Genomic DNA, 15,761 nt, shown 5'->3' with positions numbered 1-15,761 from the left:
TAGGCAAATTTATGAGTTCTTAAAACTGAATATTCCATACAATCAGTTAACTTTGGACTCCATTTGACCAAGAGGTTCACAGCATAAACATCAATCAGCAACTCCACTTCTCTACTGTTCTCTCAGTTCTGCCCTCCTCCATGTGATTTGAAGATGTAATGAGAAATTTAAATAAGTACTGATTTTCATCTACATTTCTAAAAGTTATGTATATACAAATTGGCCAAAAAAAAAAAAAAAAAATTCTTCAGAGACATAGGGTAGACTCCCGCTTGGTGAACTGGGTAATTCACACCAACTTTCTTGCTGCAATCTCTGCAGTCCCTGACAAAGGGGGAACAAACAAGATGAGCCTGAGGTTCACTCAACTGTTGTGTCTGGAGGCAATACTGAATGAACATCAGGGCAGGAAGGGGGACCCCAAAGGAAGTTTGACTTTTAGTTTGGAAAGGCCAAAGGGCTAGAATTTTGGGGACACAGTAGTAGAAAAGAAAGTGCCCCATCAAGAAAGAACTCCAGGTCCTGCACAGTGGCTTACACCTGTAATCCCGGCAATTTGGGAAGGGAGGCGGGTAGATTACTTAAGGTCAGGAGTTCGAGACCAGCCTGGCCAACTTGCTGAAACTCTGTCTCTACTAAAAATACAAAAATTAGCTGGGCGTGGTGGCATGTGCTTGTAGTTGCAGGTACTTGGGAGGTTGAGGCAGGAGAATCACTTGAACCCAGGAGGCGGAGGGTTGCAGTGAGCCAAGATCGCCCCACTGCCCTCCAGTCTGAGTGACAGAATGAGACTCCATCTCAAAAACAAAACAAAAAAAAAAAAAAAAAGGAAAAACTCCAGAAACCAACATAGCAGTATTCTTGACTCTTTAGCTGAATACTGATCTACACATGTGTACGATAAAACCCTACAAAGCAAAGGAGAACTTTTGGGGAAAGAACAACAACCTGAGAAGCTATAAGCAAAACACTTTCCAGAGCTTACCCAGGGGTGAGAATTATTCACATTATCACCCACCAGAATAAAAAGTCATCACTGGGAATACACAAAACATTCAGGAGAAACCCAGAAGGTGTCGTCTTTGTTGGATGTAAGACACTGTGAATTTTAGATTGCTGAGGGCTGAATGATGTTTGATTTTGTTCTGTCCAGAAGTCAAGCTTCTTGTGCATCAGTCTGAATATTTTAAGGCTTATTTACAAACATTTTTTAGTTCATGTCTAACGTAATTTTTCCTTTGAGCTAATTTATTCCATAACTAAGAAATTATCAATGAACGTACTTTCTTCTGCAATGTTTAATCTGTGATCAATGTCACCCAGTAAAATGTTCACTTCAGATCTTGCATATTAAAAACTGTAGCACTGTTATCAATGAACTTGAGAACAGAGCAAGAGAAACTACCCAAAAGTAAGCAAAGAAAGGGAAAAAAATTGAAGAAATATAAGCAGAGCTTTAGGGAACAATATCAAGCAGCCTAAATTATGTGTAATTGGAGTCTAGGTACAAAGGAGAACAATATTTAAGAAAATAATAGCTGAAATGTTGTCAAACTACACCCACAGACCCAAGAAGTTCAATAAATTCTAAGCGGAATACAGATAAAACCACACCAAAAGACATAATAATTATTTACTAAAATATGTTAAGAAGAATATTTTAAAAGCAGCCAGAAAAAAAGCACTTATGTTGAAAAGACTGAATGTGAAAAGGATTATAAGACTTTTTCCTGAAAAGTATTCCAGTCAAAAGACAATAGAAAAATCTTTAAATTGCTAAAAGAAAAAAAAATGGAGAGGGAACATCTATCAACTTAGAATTCTATACCAGAGAAAATATCTTTCATAAGTGAAAGCAAAATAAAAATATTTTCAGACAAGCAATAGCTAAGAGAATATGTTGTCAGCAGACCAGCAATATAATTTCAAGGAAATTATTCAGGCAGAAAGTATATATCATATGAAAACATGAATATACACAAAGAGATAAAAAGCACCAAAAATAATAAATATGGACAAATAAAAAAGTCAGTTTTCTCATTTCTTAAAATTAGAGAATATTTGATCATTTCATACAGAAATATACTGGTAAATGTAAACAAGGAGTTTACAGCACAAAAGTTAGAAAGGAGGTAACAGCAGCACACTGTTGTAAGGTTCTTCCATTATACTCAAGTGCTATAAAGTTATTTGACGGTAGACCATGATAAATTAAAGATAAGTATCATAAAAGCCCTAATGGGGAGGTTTCTCGATGTGTAATCAGAAGACCTATGTGTTCAGGAGATGCTTTCATGGGGTCTGCAAAGTCAGAGCTACATTCCTAATAGTGTTAATAGTTTGTCACTGCATTGACACTTGTACTAATGGTGCTCAGCAATGTTGAATAAAATTGTCAGCAGCCTGGGCAATATAGTGAGACACTGTCTCTACAAAAAATTAAAAAATTAGCCAAGTGTGGTTGCACGGGCATAGGGGTAGGGGGGTGCTGAGGTGGGAGGATTACTTGAGCCCTGGAGGTTAAGGTTGCAGTGAGCTATGAGCTCACTGCCGCACTCCAACCTGGGCAACAGAGACTATCTCAAAAACAAAAACTCTCAGTGCCCCATCACAAATCAAAGCAATAGCACTACTGATCACTGTATTCTTCAGGACATGCACTGAAAGATTAAAAAAAACAAGGGGCAGCAGCCAGATTCATTTAAGAATGTCTATGACAAAACAGTAAAAATTATTAATTGTATTAAATATTTATATATGAGTAAACATCTTCTTAACATTCTGTGTGACAAAAGGAAAAGTACAGGGCCAGGCAAGGTGGCTCATGCCTATAATCCCAGCACTTTGGGAGGCCGAGGCGGGCAGATCACCTGAGGTTGGGAGTTCGAGACCAGCCTGACCAACATGGACAAACTCCGTCTCTACTAAAAATACAAAAAATAGCCGGTGTGGTGGTGCATGCCTGTAATCCCAGCTACTCGGGAGGCTGATGCAGGAGAACCACTTGAACCCGGGAGGCAGAGGTTGCAGTGAGCCGAGATCGCGCCATTGCACTCCAGCCTGGGCAACAAGAGCGAAACTCTGTCTCAAAAAAGAAAAGGAAAAGTACCGATAAAGAACTCAACTACATACTTGTGCAAAGGAAAAGCACTTGTGCAAGTATTTGAGTTCTAAACTGAACAAATGTCTTTTTCAAGAACACTACTTTTATTTAAAATACTGACTGCAAACTGCAGTGGCAGTTATTTTCTAAAAATTAGACAAAGTGGGCCCTTCATCTCCATATTTCTCCCAGAAAACCATAAACCCAGTCAAGTCATAAGGAAATCATGAGAGAAACCCAAATTGAAGACCATTCTAGAAAATAATAGACCAGTACTCTTCAAAAGTGTCAAGTTCTTAAAAAAAAGGAAAGATGACAAACTGTCAAAAGCTATAGAAACTAAGGAATTGTGATAGCAAAATATAATGTGGTATTCCAGAGGAGACACTGAAAGAGATATGGGACTTTAATAGAAAAATTGGTGAAATCCAAGTGAAGTCTGCAGTAATCTACCAAAGTCAGTTTTCTGAGTTTTGACAAATGTACAGGGTAATAGATGTTAACATTAGGTGAAACTGAATGAGAGGTATTTAGGAATTCTCTGTATTATTTTTTTCAAAATCACAATAATAAAGTTATTCCAAAATCTAAAGTTATTCTGTAAATCTAAAGTTATTTCAAAATAAAAAGTTTATTAAAACAAACAAAAAAGGATGAAGTGTGCCAGTGATTTTTAAGGAAAGCAACTGAAAATAAGTATTGCCAATAATAAAATCCAGCCTTTCAGTAAGAATTAAAATGCTGTGAACTTGTATATATATATACACACACACATATACACACACACACACACATATATATAGACCAGCAATGTAATTTCAAGGACCAGCAATATAATTTCAAGGACCAGCACTATAATTTCAAGGAAATTATTCAGGCAGAAAGTATGTATCACATGAAAACATGAATATACACAAAGAGATAAAAAAGCACCAAGAATAATAAATATGGACAAATAAAAAAGACAGTTTTCTCATTTCTTAAAGTTTTAGAGAATATGTGGTCATTTAATACAGAAATATACTGGTAAATGTAAATAAGGAGTTTACAGCACAGAAGTTAGAAAGCAGGTAACAGCAGTACGCTGTTGTAAGGTTCTTACATGTAAGGTTCTTATAAAAGTAAGACCCAACTATATGCTATTTATAAGAAACCCACTTTAAATATAAAGACAGATACAAGAATAAAAGGATGAAAACAGAAATGTCTGCAAAATATTAACTGGAAACATGCTCTAGTGGCTAATAAAGTCAGATAAAAACTTCATATATAAGAGTATATATATGTATATTCATATATATGTGTGCATATATACATATATATTCTTACATGTATATACATACACACATATATACATATATATTCTTATATATGTGTGTATACATACATATATACATATATACGTATATATGCACACACACACATACATACATACACACACACACACACACACATATATATATATTTTTAAGACAAGAGTCTCACTCTGTCGCCCAGGCTGGAGTGCAGTGGCATGATATTGGCTCACTGTAACCTCCGTTTCCAGGTTCAAGCGATTCTCCTGCCTCAGCCTCCCGAGTAGCTGGGACTACAGGCGCATGCCACCACACTCAGCTAATTCTTATATTTTTAGTAGAGATGGGGTTTCACCATGTTAGCCAGGATGATCTCGATCTCTTGACCTCATGATCCACCCGCCTTGCTAGGATCCTCCCAAAATGCTAGGATTACAGGCATGGGCCACTGCACCCAGACCTATGCCATCATATATTTAACAGCTTCCCAGAATTAGATTTTTGTGAGATCAGCGGTAATAATAGTCATTTTTTGATATTTTATAATGCAATGCTGTAATATTTGGAAGATCGACGTATCTGGTGCACCAACATTTTCCAAATCACCAATGCATGATATTATAAAACCATGCATAAATATACATACCCAGGCAAAGTGCAAAAAAGACCAATAGATTTTTCTATAACAGAGTTATATGGTTTCAGATTCCACACTATAACTTACCTTTAAGAAACAACCACTTGATGAATTTTGGAGTGGCATCAAAGAAGAATGCCCACATTATCTGCAAAGACTATTAAAATGTTCTTCTCTTTACTACATACATAACTCTGTGAGATTTTCTTCATGTACTTAAATTTACTAAAACAATATAAAGCAAAAAACTAAATGCAAGAGTACATATGAGAATCCAGCCTTCATTTAAGCCATAGAGATCTGCAAAAATGGAAAATAATGCCACTCTCCCCACTACTTGTTTTTTAATAGTTATTTTTCACAAATATGTTGTTTTTGTTAACATATAATAGCTTTACTCTTGTAATTTTTAAATGATTAATACTTGAACATTTCAGTTTTAACTGGGGGTATAGTAATAATTGATAATCCCATAAACAGAAACTCTTTGAGGTCTTTAATAATTGAGAATCCAAAGGGACCCCGTCTCTACAAAAAAAAAAAAAAAATTAAATTAGCCACGCAAGTGGTATGTGCCTGTAGTCCTAGCTACTCGGGAAGCTGAGGTGGGAGGATGGCTTGAGCCCAGGAGGCAGAGGTTGCAGTGAGCCAAGACTGTACCACTGCACTCCAGCCTGGGCAATAGAGCCAGACTTTTTCTCAAAAAAAAAAAAAAAAAGAAAAAGAATCCAAAGGGATCATGAGACTAAGATGTTTGAAAACTGCTGATCAACAGCAACCACCAAAAAAGTAAAACAAAGGTAAAGCTAATAAGCTAATAGTGGAGAAAAAGTACAGTGACAAAAATACTCAGTCAACCCAAAAGAGGGCAGGAGAAAAAAAAAGTGAAGGACCAGATGAAATAATTTGAAAAGAAACAGTAAGTTGGTAAATTTAAACCTGATCATATCACTAATGACAGTAAATGACACTCCATCTAAAAAACAGAGGGTATCAGATTGTATACAAAAGCAATACCCAACTATATGCTACTTATAAGAAACTCAGTTTAAATATAGAGACAGATACAAGAATAAAAGGATGAAAACAGAAATGTCTGCAAAATACTAACTGGAAACAAGCTCTAGTGGCTAATAAAGTCAGATAAAAACTTCATAAAGGGAAATCTTACCAAAGCAAACAGGACGTATCATTGATGGTAAAGGGAGCAATTCACCAAGACAACTTCAAAACAAAGCTTCAAAAAACAGGAAACAAAAATTGACAGAAACGAAAGGAGAAATAACCAAGTAATTTATAGTGGAGATTTTATTGCTCTTGTCTCAGTAACTGGTAGAAAAAGCAAAAAAATTTAAAAATATAAAAGATGTAACACTACCAATCTAACATGACCTAAACTGACATTTATAGAATACTTCACTCAACATCTGCAAAATATACACTGTTTTCAAGTACACAAGGAACGTTCAGTAAGACAAGCTATATCTGGGGCATAAACAAGTCTCAATAAATTGAAAAAACACTGAAATTGCATAACATATATCGTCTGTTATGGTTTGAATATTTGTCCCTTCCAAAACTGGTGTTGAAATTTAATCCCCAGTGTGATAGTACTGGGGATGGGGGAAGGCTTTAAGAGGCAATTTGGTCAGGAGGGCTCTGCCCACATGAATGGATTAATCTGTTCACAGATTAACATGTTATCATGAGAGTGGGACTGGTAGCTTTATAAGAAAAGGAAAAGAGACCTGAGCTCATATGTTCAGCTCCCTTGCCACATGACGCCCTGCATCGCTCTGGGACTCTGCAGAGTTCCAACCAGTAAGAGGACTCTCACCAGATGGAGCCCCTCGACCACGGACTTTTCATCCTCCTTAACTGTAAGAAATAAATTCCCTTTGTTTATAAATTACTCAGTTCCCAATATTCCGTTATAAGCAACAGAAAATGGACTGAGACACTGACCATCCATAATTAATCATTTACAAAAACATATCTGTAAAATCCCAAGATATTTTAAAAGTAAAATAATATACTTCTACATAATCATAAGTAAAGGCAGTAACAAAAGAAAAGGAAAAATATCTTGCATTGAGTGCAAATGAAAACACTGAAATTTATGGAATGCAGCTAAAGCATAGCTAGAGGAAAATTTGTAGCTTAAAATACATTAAAAAGATAAAAGGTCTAAAATGAATGACCCACCTTAGAAAACTAGAAAAAAAGCAACATAAATCCAAAGCAAGTGGATAGTAAATAATGAAGAACAGAAATCAATGAATAGAACACACAAAACCAAGTAGTAAAAATCAGTGAAACAAAAGGTGTTTCTTTTAAAACATAATAAAATTGATAAACTCCTAGTAAAACTGATCAATGAAAAAGAGAAGATAAAAACTGTCAAAATCAGGAATGCAAGAGAGATCATCACTATCCACATTTGTATTACATACCTAGCAGACATTAAAAAAATAAGAAAATATGAATAATTTCATTGTAATAAATCTAGCAACATAGATGAAATATAAAAATCTGTTGAAAGACATGTTACCAAAGCTGACTCAAGAAAAAACAGAAAATTTGAATAGCCCAATCTGAGGTCAAGAAAAACATTAAGTTTATAACTAAAAATACACTCAACAACAAAAAACTTCCACACTTCACTTAGATCAGTAATTCTCAACTGGGGTTGACTTTGCCCCCTTGAGGACATCTGACAATGTCTAAGACATTTCGGTTGTCACAATGAGAAGTGAAGGGGGGTAATTACTACTGGAATTCTTAGAGGCCAGGGATACTATTAAATATCCTATATTTAACAGGAAAACCCCTCACAATATTTACATTTAGGTCATTTACATTTACATATACATGACCTAAAATGTCAAAAGTGCTGAGGTTGAGAAACCTTGGCCTAAATTATTTCACTGGTAAATTCTGTCAAATGTTTAAGGAAGAAATAACACCAATGTACACAAATTATTTCAGAAAATAGAAAAGAAACAATCCTCAACTTATTAAATGATGATTGCATTATCCCAATACCAGAATCTGACAAAGGCATTAAAAGAAAATTATAGACTGACATCCCTCATGAATATGGAAGCAAAAATCCCTAACATAATATTAGCAAACTGACTTCTGGACTTCCACTCCAGCATGTATACAGCTTAGAAATTGCCATTCCAGGCCGGGCGCGGTGGCTCAAGCCTGTAATCCCAGCACTTTGGGAGGCCGAGACGGGCGGATCACGAGGTCAGGAGATCGAGACCATCCTGGCTAACACAGTGAAACCCCGTCTCTACTAAAAATACAAAAACTTAGCCGGGCGAGGTGGCAGGCGCCTGTAGTCCCAGCTACTCAGGAGGCTGAGGCAGGAGAATGGCGTGAACCCGGGAGGCGGAGCTTGCAGTGAGCTGAGATCTGGCCACTGCACTCCAGCCTGGGTGACAGAGCAAGACTCCGTCTCAAAAAAAAAAAAAAAAAAAAAAAAAAGAAATTGCCATTCCAGGACAGGTGTGGTGGCTCGCGCCTATAATCCCAACATTTTGGGGGGTCAAGGTGGGAGGATCTTTTGAGGCCAGGAGGTCAAGAAGTTGCCACTGCATCCTAACAAGTAAAAACCTAAGTAAACTGAAAAATTAATAATTATTCTTAGATTCATCAGAGACATGAAGCCACATAGAAAACCACTGCCCCAAAACTGCAGAGACAAACACATAAAGGAGAATCACAACTTAGCAGAGCAGACACCCAGAAGCTGAAACCTCTGGCAGTGCTGGAGTAGGAAAACATAAACTGTAATAGACAAACTGTTGGAGGCTGAGTGTGGACAAGTCTGATGTTAGAACTCCAGGGGAGATGCAGGTATTTAAAAAAGGAAAAAAATAAAACAAAACTCCAGGAGGACTCAGTTGCATACACTTTTGTGAGTTTTACCTCCAGGAACTCTACCAAGTCCTCAGAGTGAGTACTGTGGGGGAGAAATCCCCTTGTGCTTTCGGCAGGAGAGGAAAAGTAATTATTTTGAAATACTCCTTTACATTCTGTTCCTAACAAGGTCTGCCCTCAGGAGAAACTATTTTACCAGAACCTTACCTGCTCCAACCTAACTAGGGGAAGGGAAATACACAACTCCAGCTCCCTCTGGCCATTCTGTCCTGTCAAAGAGGGAAAAAAAACAAAACTGAAAATACTATGAAGCGTACCATTCAGGGGTACAGGTTCACCAAAAGATTAAGACCTAATCACAGGACTATAGAATGCTTCCCCTTTTCCCACACCTTACCACTACCTTACTAAAGGCCTACTTACCAGTTCCTTTTATCCACCACATTCTATCTACCTTTCAGCAAAAATTATATGGCATACTAAATGGTTATAAAAAAAAAAAAAAAAAAAAAAAACCACGGTCTAAAGAGACTAAACAAGCATTAGAACCAGAGTCAGATATGATAGGAATGTTGGAATTATCAAACCAGAATTTGTTTTAAAGAGAACTATGAGCAGTGCACTAAAGTTTCAATGGAAAAGTAGACAACATGCAAGAATAATGTAAGAGATGGACATTTTAAGAAATAATCAAAAAGAAATACTAAAGATTAAAAAACTGGAACAGAAAGAAAGAATTCCTTTGATGGGTTCATTAGCAAATTGGACATGGCTGAGACAGAATCTCTGAACTTGAGGTATGACAACAGAACTTGCGAAACTGAAAAGCAAAGAGAAAAAAGATGGGGAAAAAAAGTGCAGAGTATCCAAGAACACTGGGAAAACTACAAAGGACAAGAGAGAGGGGAGGAGAAGAGAGACAGAGAGAAGGAAGAAGAAATATCTAAAGCAATATGGACTGAGAAGTTCCCCCAAATTAATGTCAACACCAAATCAAAGATCCAGGAAGCTCAGAGAACATCAAACAGGATAAACATATACATAAAAAAACCCCTACTTCTAGCCATATCATATTCAAATTTCAGAAAATCAAAGATCAAAAAATCTTCAAAGAAGGCAGAGGGAAAAACACCCTACCTATAGGAACAAAGATATAAACTTATCCTCAGAAATGCAAGTAAAGAGTAGAGAGAAATATTTAAAGTGCTGAGAGAAAAAAATTGCAAGCCTAGAATTCTGTATCCTGCAAAGTTATCCTTCAAAAGTGAAGGAAAAAAACTTTCTGAGACAATTATTAAGGAATTTGACAGTAGACCTGCCTTGCAAGAAAATGTTAAAAGAAGTTCTTCTTAAAGAAGATATTTTTCTTTTTCTTCTTTTTTGTTTTTTTTTGTTTGTTTGTTTTTTGTTTTTTGTTTTGAGACAGAGTCTCACTCTGTTGTGCAGGCTGGAGTGCAGTGGCGTGATCTCAGCTCACCTCAACCTCCGCCTCCTGGGTTCAAGCGATTCTCCTGTCTCAGCCTCCCAAGTAGTTGGGATTACAGGCATGTGCCATCATGCCCAGCTAATGTTTGTATTTTTAGTGGAGACAGGGTTTCACCATTTTGGTCAGGCAGGTCTCGAATTTTTCTTATTCTTAATTGATCTAATAGAAAACAGTTTTCTTATTCTATTTTCTGTTGCTTATAACAGAATACCTAAAATTCAAAGGAATTTATTTCTTAACAGTTACAGAGGGTGAGAGGTCCAAGGTCAAGGGGCTACATCTAATGAGAGCCCTCTTACTGATGGGGACGCTCTGTAGAATCCTGAGGTGGTGCAGAGCATCATGCGGTGAGGGGCTGAGCATGCTAGCTCAGATCTTGCTTCCTCTTCTTATAAAGTCACTAGTCCCATTCCTATGATAATCCAATAATCCATTAATCTGTTAATGGATTAATCCTGTAAAATAGAGTAATCCTCTTAAAGAATTAATCGCCTCTTAAAGGCCCCACCTCTCAATACTGCCACAGTGGGGATTGCATTTCAACATAAATTTTAGAGGGCATAAACATTCAAACCATAGCAACAGTTTACTCAAAATAATAGCAGCAATAAGGTGTTTAATTATGTATGCTCGTGTGTGTGTGCTCACATGCGAGTAAAACGAATGGCAGTAATAAAAGGGATGGGCAGCAGGAATTAGGAATGTTTTGTTATTACAAGGTATTTGCATTACACATGAAACTCCACTTTCAGGTATAGTGTTACCTGAAAGTGGAGTTGGCTTAGCTATAAATACATACTGCAAACTCCAGGACAACCACCAAAAAAAGTTTTAAAAAAAGAAGTATAACTGATATGCTAAGAAATGGGAGAAAATGGGATCATATAAAATGTTCAATTAAAACTAAAGACTGAAAAGATGTGGAAGACAAAACCGGAAACAAATTATAAAGGCAACAACTAACAAACAGTAACAGAAATGAGAGATAATAATCCAACTATATCAATAATCACTTTAAATATCAATGGTCTAAATGCACCAATTAAAACACAGAGAGGCCAAGCACAGTGGCTCATACCTATAATCCCAGAACTTTTGGAGGACACAGTGGGAGGACCATTTGAGGCCGAGAGTTTGAGGCTGCAGTGAGCTATGATTGCACCACTGCACTCCAGCCTGGGCAACAGAGCAAGATTCTGTCTCAAAAATAAAACAAAACAAACAAACAAATGAAAAAATAGAGACTGTCAAAGTGTATCACAAAACAAGGCCCAGCCATATGTTGTCTACAAAAAAACTCTAAGTTGAACAATAAGAACACATGGATACAGGAAGAACAACAACACACACACACAGGGGCCTGTCAGGGGGTCGGGGGACAAGGGGAGGGAGAGCATTAGGACAAATACCTAATGCATTCAGATGTTAAAACATAAATGACAGGTTGATAGGTGCAGCAAACAACCATGACACATGCACACCTATGTAAAAAACCTGCACATTCAGCACATGTATCCTGGAACTTAAAAGTAAAATTAAGTTAAATTTTTAAAAACTCCACTTTAACTATAAAGGCACATATAGATTAAAAGATAAGGGAAGGAGAAAGATATACCATCCCAACACTAATCAAAGACAACAGGAGTAGCTATAGTAATCTTGGACAGAGCAGACTTCACAGCAAGGAAATTTATCAGGAATAAAGAAGGGCATTACATAATAAAGTGGTTAATAATCCAAGAAGACATAACAATTCTTATCATGTATGCAACTAAAAACAGAGTGGTCAAAATACATGAGGCAAAAACAGGTAGAACTACAAGGAGAAACAGATGAATCTACTATTACACTGGAAAACTTTAAAGCCTCTATCAGAAATAGACAGATCCAGCAGTCGGAAAATCAGTAAGGACATAGCTGAACTCAACAGTACCATCAGTCAACTGCATGTAATTGACATCTGTAGACTACTACATCCAACAACAGCAGATGAAACATTCTTCTCAAGCTAACATGGAACATCGACCAATACAGACTACATTCTAGGCCACAAAATACACCTTAACAAGTTTAAAATAACAGAAATCATAAAATGTCTGCTCTCAGATCTCAATGAAATTAAACTAGAAATTGACAGAGAGAGATTCCTGAAAAATCCCCAAATACTTGGAGATTAAACAACACACTTCTAAATAACACATGTGTCAAAGAAGAAATCTTAAGGGTAATTTTAAAATATTTTTAACTATAGGAAAATGAAAATACAACTTATGAAATTTGTGAGATGCAGCAAATACAGTATTAGAGGCAAAAGTATTGCTTTGAATGAATATATGAGAAAAGAAGATCTAAAATCAATCATCTAAGCTTCCACCTTAACAAGAAAAATTCGAGCTAATTAATTACAAAGGAAGCAGAAAAAAATAAATAAAAATAAAGAGCAGGAATCAATAAAATTAAAAACAGGAAGTCAGTAGAGAAAAATCAACAAAACCAAAAGCTAACAGTTCTTTAAAGAGAACAATAAAATTGATAATCCTCTTGCCAGGATAACTAAGAGAAAAAAAAAAAAAAAGACACAAATTACCAATATCAGAAATGAAAGTGGAGACATCACTACAGAGCCCAAGGACGTTAAAAAGGATAATGAAGAAATATTATGAACAATTCTTTTTTTTTTTTTTTGAGATAGAGTCTTGTGCTCTGTTGTCCAGGTGCCATCCTGGCTCACTGGAACCTCCACTTCCCGGGTTCAAGCGATTCTCCTGCCTCAGCCTCCCAAGGAGTTGGCCGACTACAGGCACATGCCACCACGTACAGCTATTTTTTTAAATTAATATTTTTAGTACAGCTAATATTTTTAGTACAGACAGGGTTTCACCACGTTGGCCAGGCTGGTCTCGAACTTCTGACCTCAAGTGATCCACCCGCCTTGGCCTCCCAAAGTGCTGGGATTACAGGCATGAGCTACCACACCTGGCCTGTTACGAACAATTCTATGCCCAAAATTTGATAACCTGAATGAAATGAACCAATTCCTTGAAATATACCCAAACTAACATAAGAAGAAATTGAATCAATAATTAATAATCTTCCAAACCAGAAAGCACAGACCCAGATGGGTTCACTGATGAATTCTACCAAATATTTAAGGAAGAAATTGTATCAATTATCTATAATCTCTTCCATAAGATACATGGAGAGGAAATACTTCATAACTCATTATATGAAGCCAGCATTACTCTAATACCAAAACTAGACAAAGGCATTACCAAAACAGAAACATACAGACCAGTATCTCTTATGAACGTAAATGCAAAAAATTCTCAAGAAAATATTAGTAAATCTAATCCAACAATGTATAAAAAGAATTCTATACCATGACCATGTGGAATTTATCCTAGGTATGCACAACTGGTTCAATGTTTAAAAAAAAAATCAATTAATTTAATCAATTGCATCAAGAGGCTAAAGAACAAAAATCACATGATAAAACATCAATAGACGTTGGAAAAGCATTTGACAACATCCAACACCATTCATGATGAAACTTCTCAGTAAACTAGGAATAGAGGGGAACTTCCTCAACTTGATAAAGAAAATCTACAAAAAACCTATAGCTAACATCATACTTAATGGTGAGAAGCTAGAAGCTGTCTCTCTAAGATCAAGAACAAGGCAAGGATGTCCCCACTCATCACTGCTTTTCAACATTGTTCTAGAAGTCCTAGTTAATGCAATAGAAAAAGGAAATAAAAGTTACACTAATTAGGAAAGAAGAAATAAAATTGTCTTTGTTTACAGATGACATGATTGTCTGTGGAGAAAGTCCAAAAATATCAACAGAAAACTTTTGGAACTAATAAGCAATAACAGCAAGTTTACAAGATAGAAGGCTAATGTACAAAAGTCAATCACTTTCTTACAATATAACAGCAATGAACAAGTAAAATTTAAAATTTAAAACATAATACCATAAAAATGAAATAATTAGGTATAAGTCTATCAAAATATACGCAAGATCCATATGAGGAAAAGTACAAAACTCTAACGAAAGATAAAAAGAAGAACAAAACAAACGAAGAGATGTTCCACGTTTATGATTAAGAAGACTCACCGGGTGTGGTGGCTCTCGCCTGTAATGTCAGCACTTTGGGAGGTCAAGGCAGGTGGATCACCTGAGGTCAGGAGTTCAAGACAAGCCTGACCAGCATGGAGAAACCCCGTCTCTACTAAAAATACAAAATCAGCCCAGCGTAGTGGTGCATGCCTATAATCCCAGCTACTCAGGAGGCTGAGGCAGGACAATTGCTTGAACCCGGGAGGCGGAGGTTGCAGTGAGCTGAGATCGCGCCATTGCACTCCAGCCTGGGCAACAAGAGCGAAACTCTGTCTCAAAAAAAAAAAAAGACTCAACGTCATTTAGATGTCAGCTTTTCTCAACTTGATCTACAGATTCAACACAATCCCAATCAAAATCTCAGCAAATTATTTTGGGAATGATAAACTGATTCTAAAGTTACACAGAGAGACAAAAGACCCAGAATAGCCAACTCAATATTGAAGAAAAAGTCAGAGGACTGACACTACTAGAATTCAAGACTTATGAAAAGGCTACAATAATTAAGACAGTGTGGCACTGGAGAAAGAGCAGACAAATAGGTCAATGGAACAGAATAGAGATCCCAGAAATAAGCCCACATAAATATAGTCAACTGATCTTTGACAAAGGAGCAAAGGCAATACAATGGAGCAAAGATACGCATTTCAACAAATGGTACTGGAACAACTGGACATTGACAGCCAAAAAAAAAAAAAAAATCAATCTACACACAGACCTTACATCCATCATAAAAATTAACTCAAAATGGTTTACAGACCTAAATGTAAAGTATAAAACTATACAACTCCTAGAAGATAACACAGAAAATTTAGATGGCCTTGAGTATAGTGATGACTTTTTAGATCAATACTAAAGGCATGATCTACAAAAAAATAAAAATAAAAATACAGTAGGCCGGGCGCGGTGGCTCAAGCCTGTAATCCCAGCACTTTGGGAGGCCGAGACGGGCGGATCACGAGGTCAGGAGATCGAGACCATCCTGGCTAACACGGTGAAACCCCGTCTCTACTAAAAAATACAAAAAACTAGCCGGGCGCGGTGGCGGGCGCCTGTAGTCCCAACTACTCGGGAGGCTGAGGCAGGAGAATGGCGTGAACCCGGGAGGCGGAGCTTGCAGTGAGCTGAGATCCGGCCACTGCACTCCAGCCTGGGCGGCAGAGCGAGACTCCGTCTCAAAAAAAAAATAAAATAAAATAAAATAAAATAAAATACAGTAGTCCCCCTTA

At 36.7% G+C, this 15,761-nt stretch overlaps 1 protein-coding gene across 4 annotated transcripts in view; it reads right to left on the bottom strand.

The window, feature by feature from the left end:
- Positions 1-15,761, bottom strand: part of TBC1D12 (TBC1 domain family member 12) — a 146,574-nt gene that overhangs the window by 73,948 nt on the left and 56,865 nt on the right. The window lies entirely within an intron of this gene.

The sequence above is a fragment of the Macaca thibetana genome, chromosome 9 (genome assembly GCF_024542745.1).
Source record: "Macaca thibetana thibetana isolate TM-01 chromosome 9, ASM2454274v1, whole genome shotgun sequence".
Taxonomy (NCBI): Eukaryota; Metazoa; Chordata; class Mammalia; order Primates; family Cercopithecidae; genus Macaca; species Macaca thibetana.
This window is presented reverse-complemented; position numbering and strand designations above follow the sequence as displayed.